This window comes from Corvus moneduloides, chromosome W (genome assembly GCF_009650955.1).
Source record: "Corvus moneduloides isolate bCorMon1 chromosome W, bCorMon1.pri, whole genome shotgun sequence".
Lineage (NCBI taxonomy): Eukaryota > Metazoa > Chordata > Aves > Passeriformes > Corvidae > Corvus > Corvus moneduloides.
Genome location: NC_045510.1, coordinates 19,413,256 through 19,428,617, shown reverse-complemented (window position 1 = coordinate 19,428,617; position 15,362 = coordinate 19,413,256). Strand labels below are relative to the sequence as shown.

The 15,362-nt window shown below is 46.6% G+C and overlaps 1 protein-coding gene across 1 annotated transcript in view; it reads left to right on the top strand.

Moving 5' to 3' along the window:
* The window catches only part of LOC116437392 (sorting nexin-2-like), a 133,843-nt gene that overhangs the window by 101,053 nt on the left and 17,428 nt on the right, over positions 1–15,362 (top strand). The gene's annotated exons all lie outside the window — the stretch shown is intronic.

Genomic DNA, 15,362 nt, shown 5'->3' with positions numbered 1-15,362 from the left:
TATTTCTCACACCATTGATAAGTCTCCTTTTCACTGTCAGGATGATGAAGTTTGAGTAGGGAAGTGTGGCTCGTTCAAATAGTATGAAAAAGAATTGGCATATATAGAGCCGATCATGTTATGCCAGTTACAGGTGGCCCAATTGTTGTTAGTACTTAACCAACCATTACTCTGTAAAATGTAGAATTAGGACCAGTGAAATTATAGAATTTCAGCAAAATGTACCATTAATATTCCATGCAAGATTCCAGAGTGGTGAAATATTTAAAAGAGCAGTGTTTTGTTTTTACAGATCCATGTGGTTCTTAAATTGGAGTCATTACAAACTCTGGTTCAATTACAGCATATCATCTGAAACTGGGTTTGCATCTAGCTGTAGAGCAGAGTATAGTCACAAAGGCTTGTTTCTCCCACACTGAATTTATGTGTTCATGCATTGTAATGCACCATGGGGTTTTATCATATGAATGTGCCATAAAAGGTTGGGCTTTATAAGTTGGAGGGTTGGGAATTAAGTATACCAATTTAGATTGATACCAAGATGTTTCAGGAACAGATTCAGCTAACCATGCGGAATTAGCATGCGAAGACTGAGGATGGTGTAGACAATACCAACAGTTTGATTCATTACCCATTTGAGAGATGATGTTCATTAACTAAATGACATGATTATTGTTCCAGTCAAGAACAGCGTCACGCTGAGAAAAGCAACAGGCTGACAGTGGGGGTTTTACAGGTTTCGTTGTTTGGAGACCAGGAAAATGAGCTCATTCCACTGTGTAGAGGAATTCCTTGTGGAACAGGGGCATATGATACCCCAGGAGAGCTTGGGCACCCCAGGGTTGTTGCAGAAGTACCCCTGACGGGGCCTCAGGCTGAAGATAGGCTTGCAAGGCACCTGCTAGCCGGCAGCCTTGAACAGCCTTGGGAAAAGATATACACTGGTCAGCTCCCCCACTGCTTAGAGGCTTTCTCGTGGGAAAGGGGCGTGAACTTTGCAAAGTATACCTTGGTGTAAGTAGACAATAAAACTGGAGCACGATGCTCAAATCGTATCGGTGTTTGTGTCGTGACTCCGGCTGGTTCCCCTGCACCCGGGACTTCCCCCCCTGCTAAACCACTGGGCATCTGGTGGGTGTCTGTCAGTTATTTAAGCATCAGACAGCTTCAGGTAGGGCTTTACTCCATTTTTCTGTATATAAATGTAGCTCTAGAGTTCATTTTAGTAGACCATTCCATCTCTCAACCATGCTATTACTTTGGGGTCTGTAGGGCAGGTGGAACACTCAGGCAACTCCATTATGTTCACACCACTCTTGTACAATTTTAATTTTTAAATGAGAGCCATTGTCAGACTGCACAGCTGTGCCAGTTTGGACAAATTTGAAGGAAAATATCCCCTGATAGAAGGCAGGTTACAACCACCCCTCCCCCACCAGGTTCGGGGAAAAAAGAAATTTTCATTGGAGGAAAGTGAAAGAGATAAAAACTATTTATTTAACAAACACAGGAAAAGGATAATAATGCTAAATAATAAAACCTCTCGCTGTGGAGAGAAACCTGGGAAAATTTCAGAGTCCTTCTGTAGATGTGCTCTCTGTCCTCCTCCTCGGAGCTGGGACGGGGTGGGCACAAGTTGTGTTCTCTTCTGTCCTGCCAGTTGCAGGGAATGGTAGGGCAAGAAATGGGAAAATCACGCAGATGAATACCTGGCTTCGAGACTGGTGTTACCAGCAGAATTTTGGGGTTTTTGATCATGGGTCAGTTTATATGACACTGAGCTTGCTGGTGTGGAAATACTCACAGCTCTTAGCCGGCTAGGCTGGTAGTTCAGTGCCTTAGAAAGCCTCGAGCAGCCTAGAGAGGTTACACGGGCAATCTGGCACTTCAGTAGCTCTAAAGATGGCAAGTGGTATCTGCAAAGCTAATACCACAAGGAGAAGCAAAGAGGGAGGAATATAGCTCTTGGCTTATGCCTTAATCCTGCAATTAAATGCTTTCAATCACAGACAGAGACACACAGAAGTTGCTCACAGAAGGGAGCAGAGCCAAAGAGGGCAGGCCCACTCTGAGCTCTCTCTTTTATTCACGAGAAGGGAAAGGGGAGAGCTAGGGGCAGACCCAGGATAACTGGCCAATCAGACACTGCTCCAGAGTTTGAGTTACTTTCAATTGTGCCTGCGCTTTGGAACAAAGGGGATTCAGAGCACATGGCTGTTTGACCAGTCTCAGGGAGAGGGAGGGGCGGCTCTCTCCGAGCAGGTAGCAACAATGCCCTATTTTTTTTCTTTAAAGCTGGGTTGTAACTCTTAGTAACTTAAAGTGCATAAAACAGTAACAAATAACAGTGCAAAACATAATAGGAATCTATCGTCCCTACAACCCAACAGTACCTAGGATGTCCTTAACCTAGTTCCCCAGTTAAAACTCGGGGGTTAGTCAGGACATCTATGGTATGGGGTATCAGGACGAAGATTTACAAAATACAGTGGAAAATGTGAGTGCAAAACAGTGCAACTTAAGGGATTAACATCGAAATCTGGTGTAAGGGGTTTACATGAGGCTGCAAAATCAGGATCCTTTTTACAGCGTCTCCTCCAGGAGGCAGTTTTAACCTCCTTAACTTTTGAGGAAGTGACATAAGGTTTTACCCATTTCCCTGGGATCCACCTCAGTCCCTGAGGGGTAGATACACTGGCATAGCCACGTCCCCAAGTTACAAGTTTGTATGGTCCTTGGATCTTTTGGGTCTCTGGGTCTCAGATCAGGACCTCTGGATTTTCCTTCAGTTTCTGTCTCCCGGTGTTCTGGAAATGACGATAGATGGGAGGGTTTAGATCCTCAAAGGTGCTGTTCAGGAAGTTTATGGTAAACAGTGCTTTGCTGAGTCTGAGGACAGGTGAGTTGAGTTTAGTGGTCCCTGACTGTTGTAGCAGCATTCGCTTGAGGGTTTGATGGGCATGTTCAACAATGCCTTGTCCAGTTGGGGAGTGAGGAATACCTGTAACATGTCGAAATCCCCACTGCTGACGAAAGTTTTTAAACTCCTGAGAGGTGTAGACAGGTCCATTATCAGTTTTTATCTCCTCAGGTATACTGAGCACAGCAAAAGCTTGGACAAGATGTTTTTCAACGTCCTTAGCCTTTTCACCTGCATGTGCAGAGGCATACATAGCACCAGAGAAGGTATCAATAGAAACATGAACGTATTTTAATCTCCCAAATTCAGGGAAATGTGTGACGTCCATCTGCCACACTTCACCGCTATTAATGCCTCTGGGATTGACCCCCATGCCCAGTGATGGAAGCTGTAGATTCTGGCAGTTGGGACACGTTGCCACGATTGCTTTTGCCTGTGTCCGCGACTGATGGAACATGCGGATAAGAGCAGGAATATTTTGATGGTACATGGCATGGCTCAATTTTGCTTGTTCAAAAACTTGGGGGAGCTTTGGTAAGTCGGCTGATAAAACTATGTCTGCTGGCATAGCCAGACCATCAGCTCTACGATTACCCTCTGCAATAAATCCTGGCAGGTTTGTATGTGACCTCACATGCATGACAAAATAGGGATGCTCTCGGTGGGAAACCAGATAAATTAGCTTTGAGAGCAAATAATAAATTTTTTTGTTTGAGATTTCTTTTAGGAGAGCATGCTCAGCTCTAATAGTTACTCCAGCTACATATGCTGAGTCTGTGACCAAATTAAAGGGTTCTTTGAACCTCTGAAATGCTCTAACGATAGCTGCTAGTTCAGCTACTTGTGGTGATCCCTGGATTACCTTGATGTCAGATTCCCACTTTTGCGTCTTTGGATTTTTCCAAGTAATTACTGACTTTTTAGATTTTCCCGACCCATCTGTAAAAATGGTTAGAGCATCAAGGGGTTTTCTACTTTGAATTTCTCGAGGGATGAAAGAGAATGACAGATTAAACATTTCATGTTTTGGGTAATGATTGGAGATTTGGCCTGAGTAACTGTCTAATACAAATTGTAAATTTATATTATTTTGAAGTAGGTGATCTAATGTGTCTGTTGTTACAGGTAAGTAGATGCATGCAAAGTCACATCCTGCCAGGGTGCAGAGCCTTGCTCTACCCTTCATGATAATTTTTGCCATTAGTTCTTGTGGCTTAGTGATGGTCTTAGGTGGTTGGAGTGGGAGGAACTCCCATTCAATTATGATGAGGGGTTCCTTCTGCTCTTTGTCCCACTGAAAAATGAGGCCATGAAAGCGTGGGACCTTCCCTAGAATGACAAGCTTAAAGGGTAGGGAGGGCTGATACCTGTGTGCTTGTCTGGTGGAAATGAGCTCTTGTATCTTTTGGAAAGACTGCCTTGCCTCTTCTGTCAGGGATCTAGGGGATGCTGGACCGCCTTCCCCTTTTAACAGGTTTGCAATAGGAGCTACATCCTCTGTGGTGTGTCCTAACCAGGGTCTTATATAAGTCAGTGTCCCACAGAGCTGTTGCAATTCTACTAATGTTTTTGGGTTATTATTAATGGTGACGGGTGTTGGGGGTGATGGAAGTCTCTGTGATTTTGAGTCCGAGGTATTTCCAAGGGCTTGTTCTCTGCATTTTTTCTGGTTGCAATTCAAAGCCCTTGGCCTCTAGGGCCTCAATCACCATGTTAAGTGTCTGCTCGAGATATTGATTATTGGGAGCACACACCAGCACATCATCCATGTAATGTAGGATGATGGCTTTCTCTGCTTTGGCACGGATGGGAGATAGAATTTTAGCAATATACTCTTGGCAGAGAGTTGGGGAATTTTTCATACCTTGGGGAAACACAAGCCAATGGTAACGTTTCATGGGGGCCTCACGATTAATAGAGGGCACAGAAAATGCAAATGCCAATGTTGTGGGAGCATTGAAGGTGATGGCATACCTGGTTGAAGGGGTCCCATGTCTTCAGTAACTTTATTGATTTCTCTAAGGTCTTGGAGAAGTCTCCATCTGTTCTTTCCCGGTTTTTGTATTACAAACATGGGCGTGTTCCAGGGGCTATTGGTTGGTGCGATGTTCCCTTTAGCCAATTGTTCATTTACTAATGTTTTGAGTGCCTCTAAGTTTTCTTCTTTTAGTGACCACTGGTCAATCCACACTGGTTCAGCCGTTTTCCAAGTTAGCTTTTGTGGTCGGCACTCAGCTCCAGTGGCCGCAAGGGAAAATTTTGATGTCTAGGGGTGATATCAATTTTTGTTCCCCACTGAGACATGGCATCCCTTCCCCACAGGACGAATTTGGTGTCCAGGACATATGGACAAAGTGTCGTTATTTGTCCTTCAGGACCTTCAATTTGGATGGTGTTTTTGGATTGCTTCGCAATTTGGGTACCTCCAATCCTTTGTATGATACCCTGAGATTGCAATTCCCATTGTGCAGGCCACTTATCAAATGGAATGACAGACACATCAGCACCTGTGTCTATCATTCCCATGATACTGATTTTATGTGATCTGTGACTGAGCTTACATTCTACTATAGGTTTATCATTTCCCAAAACTTCAGTCCAACAGATGGCTGGGATATGACCATCTGTGGGCAGGTATTTGGGCAGCGGAATGGCTTGTGCAATGACTTGACCTTTGGGCATAAAGAACAGTGGATATATACATTGTACAGTTAGGTTAGAACACCCATTCTGATCCACTTTCATGAGTGTGGGTGTAACCTCTATCCCAGCAGGTGTTTCCTGAGTGTCCCCAATAACAAAAAGGTATGTAAGGTCTGGCATGTGGTCCACATTTTGGAATGAGATGGGTATTACAGTCTGTTTGTTGTCGTTGAAATGGTGTGTTTCATCACAGGTTACCTTGAACCTGAGTCCAGAAGTTGCTTTGTCTGCAGCTCTATTTTTGTCTGAACGCGGAACTGTTAGGATGCGTTGATTCACTAGTTTCCCTGCTGTTGACCTGGGGAAACAGTCTTTGGAGAGTTTTTATCAGCAATTATAATTGCTCTGCAATTCCTAGCCACATGTCCCTTTCTCTGACAACGATAGCATATAAGGTTACCTCGAGATTGAGTTTCCCCTGTACCCATCGTGTTGTCCACAACCTCCCCCACCATCCCCACTTTTTTTCAAAAAAGGAACAGCTGTGTTCAGCTGCACCTTCTTTGTACAGACTTCGAGGATGGTTTCAACAGTAGGGGGTGAATGCAAGGGAAGACTCAGAATCACTTGCTTGCAAGCACCATTGGTATTTGCTTGGAGCAGTTCGAGTAGGAGAGCTTGTTGGAGGTCAGGATTAGGGACCTGGGAAAAGATTGCTTCATGCAAACAGTTATAAAAGTGAATAATATTTTCATTTGGCAATTGTTTGATGTTGGCATAATGAGATTCAGGAGTCTGAGATGGTAGTAATGTTAAGGCCTTTTCAGCAGCACGTGTTATTTCAATAAGTACTGGACAAGGAATAAGCATTGCTTGTTTTTGAGGATTTGCCATATTATTGTCACCAGATAAAAGGTCTAATGTGATATAATTGTTGTCAAAGTCCAGATAATTATCTGGAGTTTGCCATAGAATTTGCAATAAATCAGATAAAATTAATTTCCATTGTTGTTTCCACAACACAAAATCACCAGGTGTGAGAAGAGTTTGCATTATTGTAATCAAATCATGGGGTACGAGCAAATGAGCTGCAAAAGTAGCACTTAAAAGGCTCTTAAAATAGTTACTGTGCATCCCAAACTCCTTAATTGCCTTGCACAAATCTTTGATATTAGAATATGGAAAGGGCGTCCAGCCAGGGTTTGCTCTTGTGCTATTACGAGAGAGTGTAGTAGCAGCAGCAGGAGGTACTTCTTGGTAGGCCTGGGTTCCCGGATGTAAAGGGGTAGTCACATGATTGTGGGAACCTGGGGCGGGACAATGGGAAGCAGGGGCGGGGAGTGGAGGGGCAGGGGCGGAGAGTGGGGGGTTGTGGGAGGCAGGGGCGGGAACAGAGGGAGGGGTTGGGGGCAGGGTTGTGGGAGGCAGGAGTGGGAGGGGGTGGGGACAAGAAGGGATTTGTGGGATGGGGACAAAGGGATTGTGGGAGGTGTAGTTTGGAGATGAAGAAACGTGGCGTCTGCCATTATCGGCGACAAATAAACTCGGAGGAAAGGGGTTGGGGAGAGGGGTTTTCTCCAGGGCTGCAGGCACATGGCAATGGCTGTCCCTGGGAACAAAGAGATCAGGGGAGAAGGGGTTTTTTCACGCACTTAAAACATGAGGGCTAGAAACTGGGGACAAAGGAGTGAAGAAAACAGGTTGGAAAGGTCCTGAGATGGGCTCCGGGTTCCCGTCCAAGGCAGGGTGCTCAGAAGACATGGCTGAGCCAGGACGTCGATAGCTCTCCTGTGCTAAAAAGCAGTCTGCTCTTGCAGTGTTTTCCAGCGTAGGGGAAGAGGGGTCAGGGACACGGGGGTTGGGAGAGGGTATAAGGGAATTAACAGGGTGTTTTTGCAGTGGCTTTTCATGTACTCCTTTTTTCTCCGGCAAAGTATAACTTAGTAACAGGAGAGGAAAAAATTTTTAAACTGTTTCATCTCCCGATCGTCTGGGAGAGGAGAGTTTTCTCCCCACCTTATCCCAAAATTCAGAAGATCTCATGTCCTCAGAGGTCAGATTAGGAAAGTACTGAAAAAGCCATCCTACAAAAGATTGAACTAGACTTTTAGGGTATTTATGCCCAGTATAAGAAAGGTAGCTTTGAACTTGGTAGTATATTTCTCTCTGGTGTGCAGAAACCTCAGATCCCATTATGAAAGCAATACCACAAACCTCAGCCCCAAATCCCGAAAAAAGAGGAAAAAAAGAGAAAAAATTTGCACCAGCACCAGCTTAAGACATGAGTCCCCAAACCAGCAGGGAAATACTCACCAGAATTCTGCATTCACCACAGGAAAGCAGGTCTGGAGAAAAAAATAAGTGAAGTGGGTCTCCTACTTTCCAGCCGTTCCCTTGCCATGTGATGTGGGGGAGGGGACAGGCTGAAGCTCTGAGCTCGCTGTTACGCAGAAAGTAACAGCTGGCTACAAAAGAGCTGGCACAGCAGGTCGTACAGGGCTAATTCCAGCAGACACGTGGCTGCCGGGACACCCTAAAAGTCTCTCAAGAACCGAGGTTCAGAGATAGCACGTTGTGCGCCAAATGTGGAAATACTCACAGCTCTTAGCCGGCTAGGCTGGTAGTTCAGTGCCTTAGAAAGCCTCGAGCAGCCTAGAGAGGTTACACGGGCAATCTGGCACTTCAGTAGCTCTAAAGATGGCAAGTGGTATCTGCAAAGCTAATACCACAAGGAGAAGCAAAGAGGGAGGAATATAGCTCTTGGCTTATGCCTTAATCCTGCAATTAAATGCTTTCAATCACAGACAGAGACACACAGAAGTTGCTCACAGAAGGGAGCAGAGCCAAAGAGGGCAGGCCCACTCTGAGCTCTCTCTTTTATTCACGAGAAGGGAAAGGGGAGAGCTAGGGGCAGACCCAGGATAACTGGCCAATCAGACACTGCTCCAGAGTTTGAGTTACTTTCAATTGTGCCTGCGCTTTGGAACAAAGGGGATTCAGAGCACATGGCTGTTTGACCAGTCTCAGGGAGAGGGAGGGGCGGCTCTCTCTGAGCAGGCAGCAACATGCTGGCAACAAATGATGTCCACCTGTCTCAAAGGGATAAAAGGATCCTGGCTCAGGAGTTAGCAGGGATTGTTGAGAGAGCTTTAAACTAGGTTTGAAGGGGAACAGGTGTTGCAGTGGGGATACTGCAACATGCATATATCAAACCAGGAATCCCGTGGAAAGGAAATATATATGGACGGATTCTTGGTAGATGTTTCAGAGATGTTTATTTCTCCAGCCGCATGGCCGGGGCTCTGCCGAGGAACTGTTACAGTCACCGGACCCGAGGGTCCTTCTGCCCGCGCAGGGGAACACAAACCAACCAATGGGGAACGAGGCTGAGCAGGGGCAGGGAAACCCCATGTCTGTCCCCTCAGGGCCCCTCTCCCAGGGCTACACAGCGGGGAGAGGAGACCCCAACACCTCACCCGTTTTATTTTAATAAAAGGAGAATGAAAACAACTGGATAAACATAACAAGAACAGTTTCAAAACAAAACAAGCCACCCTCCTGAGTCTTTAAATGTCCAAACAGATTCTCTGGAACATCTTAGGGCTGACAGAAGGGAGACAGGACTCTCTGAGCATGCTTTGTGGGGAAACTGAGGCAGGAGAGGGTTTAACTTCTTCCCTCCCCCTTTTCATCCCCCACTCGGCATTGGAAAGGGATTTTTGGGGAAACAATTGGCAAAAGCATGGTTTTGTGAGGGAAACCATGGATGAAAAAACGTATTAGGAATACACTGGGGGTAATAGGACATAGGGTAAAAGGGAAAGGTGGGATTAGGAAAGGGAGACTGTAGAGGGGGCTTACAATGGAGATATTGTCTAACATGACTACGATTTTTTGCATATATACTGCCTTTTACAGGAACACCATCAGGCCCAGTGACCTGCGATGCTTGTAACCCTTTTCTCCCTAGCACAATTTTGAATTCCACCACCTCTCCATCTCCCAAGCTTGGGATGCATTTTTCAGGGTTATTCTTTTTAATAGCAGTTCTATGCACGAATATGTCTTGCTGGTTGTCACACCTTGTTATAAAACCATAATTTTGCTTAACATTATACCATTTTACTATCCCTAAGATCTTAGTTACTATTATCTTTTCCTTTTTCTGAGTGGCTGCTGTTTTCTGTCTTGCTGCGTCTTTGCTCTCTCCTTCGGTTGCTCCCGTGTTGGAATTGTCGGGGCTGCTGGTGCCTGCGCGCTCTTCCCGGGGTCGCGTTTGGGGCTGCGTGGGCCGGGCCGGGCCGCGCCGCTCAGTTCTCCGTGCGTCGCCTCCTCTGGTCGCAGCTTCGCTGCCGCTGCCAGGCGCTGTACCCATATCTCGGCCCGGCCCCCGAGCGATGACCCCCCTGCGCCCTGCTCCAGCGCGCGTCTCGGCTGGGCGCGGCTCCGTTCTACCGCCACCGCCGCCAGCCGCCGCCCGCGGGCCGCCCCTCTCGGTCGGGCGTTCACGGAGCTCGCTCCACCACGCACTGCGCGGGGCCATGCGGGCACCGCCGGGTCCCGCTGCTCCCGCCGCGCCTCGCTCCGCCACCGACACTGCGGCTCGCTTGGCTCTGCCCGCACGCAGGAACTGCCTCGCTGCTGCTCGCAGAGCACTCGGTGCACGTGGCCTGGGCCGCACGGTCCCTGCGCCAGGCTTCCCTTCGCCAAGACACAGCTGACATTGCTCAACAGTCTCGGTAATTAAATAATATTCACGAAAATATTCTTCCATCGGCATATATTTTGACTCCAGTATTAACTGTGTCCAAACGGTTTTCCAAAAGCCCTTGGTAAGAATTAAATCCCAAGAAACATAGAAAAAGTTCTTAAACAACCATGCCAGGAAGTGTTTCAGTTCTTTTTGAGCTTGAATCAAGCTAAAATTTACAAATCATTGTTCAAGAATCATTTTAAGTTTAAGATAAATGTCCATATGCGGCTCTGAGAGCCAAGAGTCTTCCCACCGTTCTTCCATAGTTTAGATATGGAATAGCAAAGCAAAACCAAGAAGAGGAATCCAAAGTTTCCAGGGTTTACTCACACAAATCAGTCGCTTAGGGATCGGGGATCGTTCTGCTCACAACTCTCCACCATTATGTTGCAGTGGGGATACTGCAACATGCATATACCAAACCAGGCGTCCCGTGGAAAGGAAATATATATGGACAGACAGATTCCTGCTAGATGTTTCAGAGATGTTTATTTCTCCAGCCGCATGGCCGGAGCTCTGCCGAGGAACTGTTCCAGTCACGGGACCAAGGGTCCTTCTGCCCGCGCAGGGGAACACAAACCAACCAATGGGGAACGAGGCTGAGCAGGGGCAGGGAAACCCTGTGTCTGTCCCCTCAGGGCCCCTCTCCCAGGGCTACATGGCAGGGGAGGGACCCCAACAAACAGGGACATAGCCAGGCTCGACAGGAATAAGGTATGGGAGGGGGAGAACTATAGCGCACACCCAAGTAGCAAAAGAATGTTTAAGAGGGGATATCTCCAGCAAGTGCAAGCAGCCAAAGATGTAATCACAAGACAGGATTATGGGGAACTCCTTGCACCCTACTGGGATATTGACACAAAACCCCATTTCTATAAAGTGCCTGTACACCTTTGCATGCAGTATGGGGAACAAACAGGAGGAACTAGAGATCTGTGTGCAGTCACAGGGCTTTGATCTCATTGCAATTACAGAGACATGGTGGGATAGCTCTCATGAAGGGTGTATTGGGTTTGCATGGCCTGGTTTTGGTAGCGGGGGGGGCTACAGAGGTGGCTTCTGTGAGAAGCTGCTAAAAGCTTCCTCCATGTCCAGCAGAGTCCATCCCTGGTGGCTCCAAAGATGGATGTGCCGCTGGTAAAGGCTGGGACAATTAGAAATGGTGGTAACCCCTCTGTAATAACATATTTAAGAAGAAAGGAAAAAAGTTATTGCGCAGTTGTAATTGCAGCCAGAGAAGAGCGGAGTGAGAACAACTATGCAGACACCAAGGTGCGTGAAGAAGGAGGGGGAGGAGGTGCTCCAGGCGCCAGAGCCGAGATTCCTCTGCAGTCCGTGGTGAAGACCATGGTGAAACAGCTGTGCCCCTGCAGCCCTTGGAGGTCTGCACCCCATAGAAGAGTGACCCATGCTGGAGCAGTTTGAGGGGGACTGCTGCCCATGGGATGGACTCATGTCGGAGAAGTTTGTGGAGAACTGTCTCCCATGGGAGGGATCCCATGGTGGAGCAGGGGAACGACTCCTCTCCCTGAGCAGCAGGAGAAGCTACAGGTGATGAACTGACCATAACCCCCATTCCCTGTCTTCTTGCACTGCTGGGATAGGAGGTAGAGCTGGGAAGGAGGGTGGGGTGGGGGAAGGTCTTTTTAAGGGTATTTTACTTCTCATAATCCTGCTCTAATTTTGTTAGTAATAAATTCACTTTATATCTCGAAGTTGAGTCTGTTTTGCCCTTGACAGTATTTGGTGAGTGATCTCTCCTGGTCTTTATCTCAACTCATGAACCCTTTATTATATATTCTCTCCCCTGTCCAGCTGCAGAGGGGAGTGATAGAGTGCCTTTGGTAGGTGCCTGGCATCTGGTCAGCATCAACCCAACTACAAGAGCTACACTGTTTAGGAATGACTGACCAGGAAGGCGTGGTGGTGTAGTTCTCCTTTATGTGAGACAACACTTGGAATGTATCAAGCTCTGTCTTGGGGTGGATGGCAAGCTAGTTGAGAGCTTATGGGTTAGGATTAAAGCCTGACTAGTAAGGGTGACATTGTCATGGGTGTTTGCTATAGGCCACCTGATCAGGAGGAAGAAGTGGATGAGGCCTTCTACAGGCAGCTAGAAGCAGCCTCACAGTCACAGGCCCTGGTTCTTGTGGGGAATTTAACTACCCTGACATCTGCTGGAGAAGCAACACAGTGAAGCACAAATAGTCCAGGAGGTTCCTGGAAACCATTGATGACAACTTCCTGTCACAGTGAAACATAGATTTAGAAGAAACATAAAGATTTTAGTTATAGGCTAGCTGTGTTGGAATGGGTGAAATAGGAAAGAATTTGGGCCCAGTGAGAGTTAATTAAAATAGTTAGGAGAGCTGGACCTGAAATAGGGTTTTAGATGTTAGTAACTGATTACCAAATAACTGATGATCTGTCATTTGCATGTTTGTTTAGCTGTGCTTAGAATAAGGAGCAGAAACATTGATAAGTTGGTGTATAGAATAAAGACAATTACCAATTTCCTCCCTTTGTGGGAGCCCGTCCAAAAGTCACGCAAGAGGAAACTTAGAGGTCACTAAAGTAATTAGGATTGTTAAAACTCAGAAAGGCAAAAAGGTCAAAGTGAGGAAGATGAGTTACTTCATCTTCCTTAGGACCACTGACCCAATTCAAGACCACCAACTCAATTTAGAACACACACTATGCATGCTTAATGATGTGTAAGCTCATTTCCATATGAAGCGGAGAATGGGAGGTGTTAACACTATGAATATGCATTTGTATTTTGGATATTCATAATATTTGGAAATAAAAGGTATCACGTTTGCTTGTATCGGGGCCTGCGTCTTAGGGAGCTATCCCACGCAGTGCCTGGCGCCAAATAAAACATGCACTTTCTAACTTTAAACTGTTAGAGAGCTTTTGTCCATCTCAGTTGGATATCGATATTAGATCGATATTCATATTTTGGTAAATCAACAGGTAGTGGAGGATCCCACAAGGCATGGTGTGCTGCTTGACCTTAAACTAACAAAAAGGGAAGGCCTTGTTGGAGATGTGAAGGTTGGGGGCAGCCTTGGCTGCAGTGACCATGACATTGTGGAGTTCAGTATCTGGTGAGGAGGAAGCAAGGCAGCAAGTAAGATTGCAACCATGGACTTCAGGAGAGCTAACTTTAGGCTCTTCAGGGATCTTCTTGAAAGAATCCCATGAGAACAGACCCTGCAGGAAAGAGAGAGCTGATTCAAGCACCATTTCCTCCAGGCTCAAGAACAGTGTATCCCAATGAGCAAGAAATCCAGTAAAAGGGACAAGAGACATGCATGGATGAACAAGGAGCTCCTGCCAATACTCAAGCACAAGCAGGAAATACACAGGAGATGGAAGCCTGGACAGGTCACTTGTAGTGATTATAGAGAGGTTGTCAGAATAAGTAGAAATGAGACAAGGAAGGCCAAGGCCCATCTGGAATTAAATCTGGGCAAAGATGTCAAGGACAGCAAGATGGGTTTCTTCAAATACATCGGTAACAAAAGGAAAACAAAGGATAATATGGACCCATTACTAAATGGAGGCGGTACCCTGGTAACAGAGGACACAGAGAAGGCAGAGTTACTGAATGCCTTCTTTGCCTTCACTGACAAAACCAGCCCTCAGGGATCTCTGACCCAGGAGGTCAGGGTAAAGGAATCTTGGAAGGAAGACTTTCCCTTCGTCAAGGAGGATTGAGTCAGAGAACACCTAGGCAAACTTGACATCCACAAGTCCATGGGCCCTGACAGGATGCATCCAACACTGCTGAGCAAGCTGGTGGACATCATAGCAAGGCCACTCATGATCATCTTTGGAAGGTCATGGCAATCAGGAAAGGTGCCTGAGGACTGGAAGAAAGCGAATGGCACTCCAGTCTTCAAAAAGGGCAAGAAGGAGAACCCAGGTTACAACCATCCAGTCAGCCTCACATCAATTCCTGGAAAGGTGATGGAGTGCCTCATACAGCAGGCAATCTCTCTCCACATGGATGACAAGAATGTGAATCTATGCTGACTACTCCTGATCACCAAATGTAAATCATGCTTGTCCAGCCTGATTGCCTTCTATGATGATATGACTACCTGGATGGATAAGGGGAGAGCAGTGGATATTGTCTACCCTGAGTTCAGCAAGACTTTCAACACTGTCTCTCATGACTTCCTCATATTCAAACTCAGGAAGTGTGGACTGGATTGAGAATGGGCTGAATGGCAAATCTCAGAGGGTTGTAATCAGTGGCCCAGGGTCTAATTGGAGGACTGTCACTACTGGTGTACCCCAAGGTTCAATACTGGGCCCAGTATTGTTTAACTTATTCATCAGTGACTTGGATGAAGGGGCAGATGCCTCCTCAGCAAGTTTGCTGACAACACAGAACTGGGAGGAGTGGCCGATGTCCCAGAGGGCTGTGCAGGCCTTCAGAAGGACCTGAATAGGTTGGAGAGATGAGCAGAGAGGAACTGTCTGAAATCAAACAAAGGCAAGTGCAGGCTAAGAATAACCCCAGGCACCAGTATAGACTGGGGGCTGACCTGCTGGAAAGCAGCTCTGCCGAGAAGGACCTGGGGATCCTGGTGGACAACAAACTATCCGTGAGCCAGCAGTGTGCCCTTGTGGCCAAGAAGGCCAATGGTATCCTGGGGTGCCTTAGGAAGAGCATTGTCAACAGGTCAAGGGAGGTGATTTTGCCCCTCTACTCAGCCCTGATGAGGTCACATCTAGAGTGCTGTGTCCATTTCTGGGCTCATCAGTAGGAGAGACATGGAGCTCCTGGAGTGAGTCTAGTGAAGGGTGACAAAGGTAAGGAATCAGAGCATCTCTCTTTGTGTTCAAGAAATGACTGGACGTGACACTTAATGCTATGGTCTAGTTGACGAGGTGGTGATCAGTCCAAGTTTGGACTCACAGAATCAAAGAATCAATTAGGTTGTGGAAAAGACCTCTGAGATCATCAAGTTAAACCTTTGTCTGAACAACACCATGTCAACTAGACCATGGCACTAAGTGCCACGTCCAGTT